At 46.0% G+C, this 11,207-nt stretch overlaps 1 protein-coding gene across 2 annotated transcripts in view; it reads right to left on the bottom strand.

Annotated features, from left to right (window-relative positions):
- Nucleotides 1–11,207, bottom strand: part of PHRF1 (PHD and ring finger domains 1) — a 247,004-nt gene that overhangs the window by 77,663 nt on the left and 158,134 nt on the right. The gene's annotated exons all lie outside the window — the stretch shown is intronic.

Below are 11,207 nucleotides of genomic sequence, written 5' to 3'. Positions count from 1 at the left end.
TAAAATGCAAGTATGTCAAAAGAACTGAATTAAGGGGGCAGATTGCAAAGGCTTAGATACAAGGTAATCACAGAGGTAAAACGTGTATAACTGTTTGTTATGCAAAACTGGGGAATGGGTGGTAAAGGATTCTCTCTCTTTTTAAACAACTGTCCCTTTAATATTTTGTATAAATGACGGAGAGAAGATTAAATAGCAGCATCTCTCTATTTCTGCAGAAGATACTAAGCTATGTACACTGATTAGGTAAGAGAAGGGTGTAATCGCTCTGCAAAGGGATGTACGAAAATTGGAAGAATGCACTGGTAAATGGCAAATTAGATTTAAAGGGGCATAAACCCAACATTTTTCTGTAATGATTAAGATAGAATATACAATTTTAAGCAACTTTTCAATTTACTTCTATTAGCAAATGTTCTATGTTGTTTTCTTATCTTTTGTTGAAAAACAGGAAGCTAAGCTCAGGAGTGTGCACGTGTCTGCAGCACTATATGGCAGCAGATTTGCAACAAAGTAAAACATTAGCAAAAGCACTAGAAGGCAGCAATATTTCCTGTCCTGTAGTGTTCCAAACGTGCACGCTACCTATCTAGATATCTCTTCAACAAAGAATAATAATAGAAGTAAACTGGGGGGGGGGGGGGGAATGAAATTGTGTTCTATATCTGAATCATGAAATAAAAATGTTGGGTTTCATATTACTTTAAAGGGACAGTAAGCACCTTAAAGGGACAGTTTACTTTAAAATGTTTGTTGTTTAAAAAGATAGATAATCCCTATATTTACCATTCCCCAGTTTTGAATAACCAACACAATTATATTAATAAACACTTTACCTCTGTGATTACCTACTATCTAAGTCTCTGCAGACTGCCTCTTATTTCACTTTGTTTGACACACTTGCTTTTGTAGCCAATCAGTGCTGACTCATAAATAACTCTACGGGAGTGAGCACAATGTTATCTATAGGATACACGTGAACTAACGTCTAACTGTGACAAACTGTCAATATGCTCTGAGACAAGAGGAGGCCTTCAACGGTTTAGAAATCAGTTTAAGCCTACCTAGCAAATTTGATGATAAAATTAAATTGGAAAGTTGATTAAAATTGTATGCCCTATCTGAATCATGAAAGTTTAATTTTGACTTGACTGTCCCTTTAAGATTATGATACAAAATATTTAGTTATGCATAACGAAATAACTCTGCAGTATATTGTTCTTATTTTTACCCTCTTTCGAGTAACACAGAAACATAGGGGCCAATTTAACAATGTCTGTCCGACATGATACACTGTAGCGCAGTGTTTCCCAACCGCGGTCCTCAAGTACCCCCAACAGTCCTGGTTTTAATTATAGCTGAACCAGAGCACAGGTGAAATAATCAGCTGATGGATGAGAGCAGGTTGGTTACTGATCAGCTGATTACTTCACCTGTGCACTGGTTCAGCTATAATGAAAACCAGGCCTGTTGGGGGTACTTGAGGACCGCGGTTGGGAAACACTGCTGTAGCGTATCATGTCCGACAGCATACACTGTCAGCATTTAGCATTGCACAAGCAGTTCTGGTGAACTGCTTGTGCAATGCCGCCCCCTACAGATTTGCAGCCAATAGGCCACTAGCAGGGGGTGTCAATCAACCCCATTGTATCTTGCACGGAAACAGGGGCATCAGGGGCCATTCGGCCCTTGATAAATCAGCCATAGTATTTAACAGCAGATAAGACCAAAAGGCCCATCAAGTCTACCCATATTATGTGTGCAGTGTAAACTTATTGCTCAATTTAGCTCTAAAAATTAAAGGGAAACTAAACCAATTTTTTTTTCTTTCATGATTCAGATAGAGCTTGAAATTTTAAGCAACTTTCTAATTTACTCCTACTCAAATTGTCTTCATTCTCTTGCTATCTTTATTTAAAAAAAGCAGGAATTTAAGGCTTAGGAGCCGGCACATTTTAGGTTCAGTACCCTGGGTAGCGCTTGCTTATAGGTGGTTACATTTAGCAAACTAATAAGCAAACGTAACCCAGGTTCTCAACAAAAAAATGGTCCGGCTCTTAAGCTTTACATGAGTGCTTTATAAATAAAGATAGCAAGAGAACGAAGAAAATTTGATATTAGGAGTAAATTAGAAAGTTGATTAAAATTGCATGCTTTATCTGAATCATGAAAGAAAAACAAAACAAATTATACTTACCAGATAATTTCCTTTCCTTCTGTACAGGGAGAGTCCACAGCTGCATTCATTACTTATGGGAAATACAGAACCTGGCCACCAGGAGGCGGCAGACACCCCAGCCAAAGGCTTAAATACCTCCCACACTTCAGTCATCCCCCAGTCAGTCTGCCGTGGGAACAAGGAACAGTAGGAGAAATATCAGGGTGAAAAAGGTGCCAGAAGAAACAAATTAAATTTAGGGCCTTTCGGAGAACATGGACGAGAGCTATGGACGAGAGCTGTGGACTCTCCCTGTACAGAAGGAAAGAAAATTATCTGGTAAGCATAATTTATGTTTTCCTTCTTAGTACATGGAGAGTCCACAGCTGCATTCATTACTTATGGGAAATACCGAACCTACAGAGGACACTGAATGGTAACGGGAGGGTAAGCAGAAAAGGCAGCCGAAATCTGAGGGCACCACAGCCTGCAACAACCCAAACTCCCAAAGGCTGCTTCAACAGAAGCAAAAAGAATGCTGAGAGGACCAAACAGCCGCCCAACAATCGGAACCATAGAGATCTCATGCTAGAGACCCAAGAAGACGTCACTGCTCTCGAACTGAGCCATAAACCCTTGAGGAGACTAGTGTCCTGCTGTCTCCTAAGCAAGTGAAAAAACACTCCTCCACTAACAATAAGGAAGTCAACTAAGACTCCAAACCCTTGCACTTCTCAGCTACTAATATACAACAGAAACAAACTGTCTATGCTAATGCAGACTGCAAGGAAACATCAAGGTATGATTCCCGAAAGGGGAAAAAAAATCCTCTCTCATTTAGAGAAGGAAAATTACATGGAAAAATAACAATCTTAGGGAGAAAAAAAACAAATCTTGTAACACAACATTATTATAAAAGGAAAAAACCCCCTTTGAGGAGTATTGGAAGAGTGTAACGATAAGATTATAGTATGTAAAAACCAATCTATAGACGGAAGGGATCATTGAAGAAGACCAGCACCTGCACGGGTACAAAAGTAACCTGATGCAACTCCCTAAAAAAAAGTATAAACTCCAAGAAGAAGCAGTAGAATGAACTCCCCGGCCTGACCGCAGTCTGCTTCCACACCTATGATGGATGATGAGGGACACTCTCTCCCCACTGACAGGGAAGTGACAAAGTCAAAACCGCCCCGGGAGAGCGAAAATACTAATCCCACAGGACAGGGAGAACTGGACAGACCCTGGAGATCGAGGTCCCCAAACGGTATTCCATGTAGGTCAGATAAGACGGATTTCCAACGCCATGCCAAAGTCTCGGCCTTGGCTGAATACCTCACTCTTCACCACAGCGCCAATGAAGACCAGAAAGGGGACTGGAGGGCATAACCCAATGTGGAAAACTCTAACTTTGCAGATTTGAAGAAAAATGTTCCTGTCTGTAAGACCAAAGCAGCATCCAATGGTCCACCCTGGTGCCTACACCAGAAACTAAGGTCTAGATCCTACTCTGAGGATCGAAAAGACAAGAGAAAATCCCCCAAAAGTCTACTAGTAGACGATGGTAAGAAAAACCAGAAACGTCAAGACCCGGGAGCTACTATAAAAAACTGGAAGCAGGATACTGCCACATTAAACCCCCAATACCAGAAAAAAAACTAGGATCAGAACGGGGTGTACTGGAAGATACAGTCCCTAAGAACCGGATCTGTTCTAAAGGATGAAAACCGGAAAGATATCTTCTTCTTGATCCAGCGTCAAGCGCCCATCCAAGATAGCACCTAAAACAGGTCCTGCCTGTCATCTATGATAGATGGGCCTGCGCTGCCTGGACCCAAACAGCTAGAAATCACTCCTCCTGTAGAAATAAAGAGCAGACTTAACTAGTACCCAAAACAGGTCCTGCCTGTCAATTAGGATACGACATATCTGCCAGAACACCTAAGGGCTAAACAAAAAGATCTTAAGTTCTAGCCATGCTAGAAAAACGGAAAATATTTCACAAAAAAACCCCAATAGGCTCCGAGGCTTAAATGTTGTCTCAAAATTATCGAGGGAAACATCACCCAGAACAGAGACCTAGAAGCTTCCACTGGAAGTCTTCAACAATCACGACCATCAAAGTCGTTAGTACAAAAAAAAAACATTGACGAAACGTCTTCCTAAAACAACCCTACAACAACCCAAAGCTCTAAAAGCAAACAAAAAAAAAACTATCCTAAAAAGAAATAGCAGAAGAAAATCGGCAAGCGCACAAAAGTGATAGCCAAAGGAGTGTGCAAACAAAAACAGGTCCAGCCTGTCATACGACACAAACCCCCGTAGAGCTCAGAACCGGGATTCTAAATAATATAAAATTAAAATTATTAAAAACATAATTTATGTAAGAACTTACCTGATAAATTCATTTCTTTCATATTAGCAAGAGTCCATGAGCTAGTGACGTATGGGATATACATTCCTACCAGGAGGGGCAAAGTTTCCCAAACCTCAAAATGCCTACAAATACACCCCTCACCACACCCACAAATCAGTTTAACGAATAGCCAAGAAGTGGGGTGATAAGAAAAAAGTGCGAAAGCATAAAAAATAAGGAATTGGAATAATTGTGCTTTATACAAAAAAATCATAACCACCACAAAAAGGGTGGGCCTCATGGACTCTTGCTAATATGAAAGAAATGAATTTATCAGGTAAGTTCTTACATAAATTATGTTTTCTTTCATGTAATTAGCAAGAGTCCATGAGCTAGTGACGTATGGGATAATGACTACCCAAGATGTGGATCTTTCCACGCAAGAGTCACTAGAGAGGGAGGGATAAAATAAAGACAGCCAATTCCGCTGAAAAATAATCCACCCCCAAAATAATTTAAATTTTATAATGAAAAAAACTGAAAATATAAGCAGAAGATTCAAACTGAAACAGCTGCCTGAAGTACTTTTCTACCAAAAACAGCTTCAGAAGAAGAAAACACATAAAAATGGTAGAATTTAGTAAAAGTATGCTGTTACGGTTACCCTTAGTCTCGCTGAGAGATGGACCGCTTAGTAGCCTGGATCCCTATTGCTAAAGAGGGGAGAAGCTGCTTTCCATAGTATTCTATATGAGTCTCGCAAATATAGAATAATCTCCCTTAGCTGCAGTACAGCTAGGATACCCTTCTGCCCACAAAAACGAGTCAACGCTGCGATTGAGGGTCAAACAAGAACTCAGGACTGAGATGCCCAGCCTGCTTTTTATTAAGGTTACATGCACACAGGGCACTCCCAGGGGGAGAGGGGGGGAAGCACAAAATCCCCCATCACACATTTAGATAGAGAGCACTGTCCTTTGACAGGCGACAATAGGATTACAGTACTTAAGATAACAAGTTTACAAGTTCATCTTATCAATTAGCAGTCTGGCTCCAGAGGTGATTAGACAATAGTTTCTAAAAGCTGAAAAAAAAAAGTTAACTCTTTATGAAATGATACTTGTTACGGTTTTCTTGGAGCCCTTCTTAGGCGCTGGCTTGCTGGTTCAGGCATTGCTGCTGGGAAATAAGCTCTTCACAACAAAATAACTAATGCTTCTGTAACAGTGCTCCCTTTCTGTGGAACACTCTGGCAGACACGGTCTGACCCCTTTTCGGGGCAGACTAAGGCTGTCCAGACCGCTGGTTATGCGGGGCTGAGGTCGGTTTGTCTGGACAACCCGTCAGCGTTGCCATTCTGTTTCCCAGGTCTGTAAGTAATGGTGAAATTGAAGGGTTGCAACGATAAGCTCCAACGTAATAGCCTGCCGTTATCTCCAGAGACCCGGTTCAGCCACACCAACGGGTTATGGTCGGTGACCAGAGTGAACTCCTGACCATATAAATAGGGAGTCAATTTCTTTAATGCCCACACCAAAGCCAAACACTCCTTTTCGACCGCTGCATAGCTGACTTCGCGGGGCAGGAGCTTCCGGCTGATGTAGGCAACTGGATGCTCCCCTCCATCTTCGCCTACTTGGCTGAGGACGGCTCCCAGCCCGAACATGGAAGCATCTGTATGGACGATAAAACGTTTGTTAAGGGCTGGGGCCGCCAAGACAGGAGCGTTAGAGCATTTTTGAGAGCCTGGAAAGCCGTTTCACAGTGGGGAGACCACAGGACCTGTCGAGGTAAGTTCTTTTTGGTCAAGTCAGTCAGGGGTTTGGCAAGTGTGCTGTAGTCTGGTACGAACCGTCTATAGTACCCTGCCGTGCCCAGGAAGGCTAGGACCTGAGTCTTAGTGATGGGGGTGGGCCAATTGGCGACAGCTTCTATTTTGGCCGGCTCTGGTCGCTGCTTTCCACACCCCACCCGGTGACCCAGGTACTGTACCTCGGCCATCCCAAAGTGGCATTTTTCTGGCTTCAGAGTCAGGCCAGCAGCCCGGATCTGATCCAGAACCATTCCCACATGAGCTAAGTGGTCCTCCCAGGACTCACTGTGGATCGCTATGTCGTCCAGGTAGGCGCAAGCAAAACTCTGGAAGCCATCCAGGAGCCTATCCACCAAGCGCTGGAATGTAGCTGGGGCATTCTTCATCCCAAACGGCATTACCCTAAACTGATATAAGCCGAATGGAGTGACGAATGCCGACTTGGGGATAGCCTCCGGGGCCAGGGGAATCTGCCAGTAACCTTTGCAGAGGTCAATAGTGGTCAGGTAATTTCCCCTGGCTATACGATCGAGTAGCTCGTCTACCCTGGGCATAGGGTAAGCGTCCGTCACGGTCTTTTCATTGAGCCTTCGATAGTCTACGCAGAACCGGGTGGTCCCATCTTTCTTGGGCACCAAGACAACTGGGGAGGCCCAGGGACTATCGGAGGGCTCAATTACCCTGAGCTGGAGCATCTCATCGATCTCCTTCTTCATTCCTGTCCTAACTGCTTCGGGGATTCGGTACGGAGCCTGGCGCAAGGGAGCTTGTCCCGGAGTATCTACCTGGTGGGTGGTTAAAGTAGTGTACCCTGGCTTCGGGGAGAAGGTGAGGTGTTTGGACTGGAGGAGTTGGTTGAGCTGCTCCCTTTCAGTGGGGCTAAGTCGGTCCCCTATCTGAACCTGCGCCACTATACCTGTGGGGAGGCTCTTTTCTAATAGGTCTGGAATGGGTAAACTGTCGGGGTCTTCCTGAGGGGAACAACATACGGCCGTCACGTTCTCTGGTCGCTCAAAATATTCCTTGAGCATGTTTACATGGAATGTCTTTCTAAGATTGTTGTCGTGGCAGCTAGCTATCACATAAGTGGTGTCTCCCCTTTTCTCTACGATCTGGTAGGGACCCTGCCAGGACGCCTGCAATTTGTCTGTCTTCACCGGCTTAAGTACTAACACCTTTTGTCCTATGGTGAAGATTCTCTTTCGGGCCCCCCGATCGTACCATACTTTCTGTCTTCTCTGGGCCAACTGGAGATTAGCCCGCACGGATTTGGCTAATTGCTCCATTCGGTCCCTGAGTTCCAGCACGTATGGCACAATTGGGACACCGTCAGCCTCCATCTCTCCCTCCCAGTGCTCCCGGATCAGGTTTAGGGGTCCCCGTACCTTTCTTCCGTAGAGCAACTCGAAGGGAGAGAACCCTGTCGTTTCCTGGGGCACCTCCCGATAAGCAAATAGGAGGTGCGGCAGGAAGCGTTCCCAGTCTCGGTATTCCTGAGTGAACGTCTTGAGCATTTGCTTGAGGGTCCCATTGAACCTCTCACACAGCCCGTTCGTCTGGGGGTGGTATGGGGAGCTCAGGAGGGACTTAATTTTGCAAACCTGCCAGAGTTGTTGGGTCAATTCAGCCGTAAATTGGGTGCCTCGGTCGGATAGGATTTCTTTTGGAAATCCTACCCGGGAGAACACCTGTACTAGTGCATTCGCTACCGTATCCGCTTGTATGTTGGATAGGGCGACAGCCTCTGGGTACCTGGTAGCGTAGTCCACTACGGTAAGAATGTATCGCTTACCGGAGGGACTAGGGGTAGCCAGTGGTCCCACTAGGTCAATAGCAACCCGGCTGAAGGGTTCCTCTACAATGGGCATATTTACTAGCTGGGCTTTAGGGTGATCGCCTCGCCTTCCTACTCGTTGACACACATCGCAGGTGTTACAGTAAGTTCTAACGTCAGCGTGCACCCCTGGCCAAAAGAACGTGTGAGTAATGCGGTGTAGGGTACGGGTAACGGCTAGGTGGCCTGCTAAGGGGATGTCGTGGCCTATTTTGAGGATTTCTTGACGGTATTTGTGGGGCACTACCAGCTGTCGCCTACGCTGTCCCCTTTTCTCTGTCCAGCGGTATAGTTTCCCTTTTTCCCATAAGAATGTTTCGTTATCTGCCCCGCCCCCTCCGGTCTCTGCTCGTTCCCGGTACTTTTGTAAGGTCGGGTCAGTCTTAGACTCTGCCTTGAAAGCATCTGGGGTGTCCCAGGGTATGGGGCCTAACCTGTCAGGCAAGGTCGGGGTAGGTCTTACCTGTGTCTCCCGCACTGGTGAGAGCTCTCGCTCCGTCCGGGCTTGGGCCCGTGTAGTCACTGGGTCCGCCTCGTTGTTGCATACTGGAGCATAGGCAGAAGTCATGGGGCCCAAATCGTTGCCCAGTAGTACTTCGGCAGGTAAATTATCCATTAGGCCCACGTTCACAGCCCCCTTTCCCGCTCCCCAATCAAGATGCACTTTAGCTGTTGGAATTTTGTACACATCCCCCCCCGCCACTCTAACGGCCACAGTCTGTCCGGATCGCTTGTGCTCTGGCACCAAATGACTCTGTACCAGCGTGATAGTAGCCCCTGTGTCTCGCAATCCCTCGGTAGATCGCCCCTCGAGCCATACCCTCTGCCGATGGTGCTGGCGGTTATCTGAGGCAGCATATACAGGGTCTGCCTCGTGAAGCGGCCCCACATATCCCTCCATAGGGGCCTCTTGGTTAACACAGAGGGCCCGGGCCGGACGATAGGACCCAGAGGGGTAATTGTAATTCCTGGGTGTCTGGTGCGTATTAAGGGGGCAGCTAGCCATGAAATGCCCTGGTTGCTTGCATCGGTGGCAAGTCGGTCTGGGACGCTCAGAGCTGTTATTGGGTGGTCCTGAGTGTCGGACGGGCCCTGTGGGCACCGGGGATCGGAATTCAGCACGAGGGGGTGCACGGTAAACCTCTCTGGGTTCGACCCGTGCTGGAGCTCGGTAGTTCATGGGTTCGTGAAGACGGGAGTCATAATGTTCATCGGCCAATTTGGCTGCTTCTTCTAAGGTAGAAGGCCGCCTGTCTAGCAGCCATTCCTTCCCTTGCTGTTCCATGCCATTATAAAAATGTTCTAAGAGAAACAATTGTAAAATTTCCTCCCCAGTCACCGCTTTACTTCCGCTCAGCCAGTGATTTGCCGCTCTCCGCATTCGGTGCGCCCATTCCATATGGGTATCGTTAGGCTTCTTTTCCGTGCCCCGAAACTGTCGGCGATACGTGTCCGGAGTTACAGCGTACCGTCGCAACAGTGTCTCCTTAACTAGCTCATACTGTGTCACTTCCTCAGCACCCAGAGTACGAAAGGCTTCCAGGGCTCGCCCGGATAGTTTCCCAGACAATATCGTGGGCCACTCTCTGTTGGGAATCTGGTGCAGGGCACATTGCCTTTCGAAGTCCGCCAAATATTCATCAATCCCTGTCTCGCTCTCTAGGAAGGGACGAAATGCCGCATAGGGTATCTTGGGCCTCCCAGCATTTTCGACAGGGATGATTACCTGCGGGGCTTCAGCATTGCGGTGTGCGTTCGCTAGGTTGAGTTCGTGGGCTCGAGTCTCTCGTATATCCTCGTCCGCCTCCGCCATCAACTGCTGTACCAATTCCATGGAGGGGTTCGGCCCGTATAATGAGAGCCTTTCCCGAACAATCCTGGTTTTTTCGTCACTAATCGTGGTCGGTGTTTCCGCCATTGTGAAGCTCTGATCCAGTTCGGTCAATTCTGCGATCAGCTCTCTCCTCGGGCGGTTGCTGGCGTACCCCCCTCTGCTTTCAAGTAAATCTTTTAGGGTTGTACGCTTCAATTTTTCGTAAGCGCTCTCCATCCGTTCTGTACCTCTCCTAGGAAATCCAGGAAAATCCCGCCGCTGCCGCCAAATGTTACGGTTACCCTTAGTCTCGCTGAGAGATGGACCGCTTAGTAGCCTGGATCCCTATTGCTAAAGAGGGGAGAAGCTGCTTTCCATAGTATTCTATATGAGTCTCGCAAATATAGAATAATCTCCCTTAGCTGCAGTACAGCTAGGATACCCTTCTGCCCACAAAAACGAGTCAACGCTGCGATTGAGGGTCAAACAAGAACTCAGGACTGAGATGCCCAGCCTGCTTTTTATTAAGGTTACATGCACACAGGGCACTCCCAGGGGGAGAGGGGGGGAAGCACAAAATCCCCCATCACACATTTAGATAGAGAGCACTGTCCTTTGACAGGCGACAATAGGATTACAGTACTTAAGATAACAAGTTTACAAGTTCATCTTATCAATTAGCAGTCTGGCTCCAGAGGTGATTAGACAATAGTTTCTAAAAGCTGGAAAAAAAAAGTTAACTCTTTATGAAATGATACTTGTTACGGTTTTCTTGGAGCCCTTCTTAGGCGCTGGCTTGCTGGTTCAGGCATTGCTGCTGGGAAATAAGCTCTTCACAACAAAATAACTAATGCTTCTGTAACATATGCAAAGAAGACCAAGTTGCTGCTTTGCAAATCTGATCAACCGAAGCTTCATTCCTAAACGCCCAGGAAGTAGAAACTGACCTAGTAGAATGAGCTATAATCCTTTGAGGCAGAGTTTTACCCGACTCGACATAAGCATGATGAATTAAAGATTTCAAACAAGACGCCAAAGAAATGGCAGAGGCCTTCTGACCTTTCCTAGAACCGGAAAAGATAACAAATAGACTAGAAGTCTTTCGGAAAGTCTTAGTAGCTTCAACATAATATTTCAAAGCTCTAACTACATCCAAAGAATGCAATGATTTCTCCTTAGAATTCTTAGGATTAGGACATAATGAAGGAACCACAATTTCTCTACTGTTGTTGT

The sequence above is a fragment of the Bombina bombina genome, chromosome 7, assembly GCF_027579735.1.
Source record: "Bombina bombina isolate aBomBom1 chromosome 7, aBomBom1.pri, whole genome shotgun sequence".
Lineage (NCBI taxonomy): Eukaryota > Metazoa > Chordata > Amphibia > Anura > Bombinatoridae > Bombina > Bombina bombina.
Note: the sequence above shows the minus strand (reverse complement) of the source record. Positions and strands in the feature narration are given on the sequence as shown.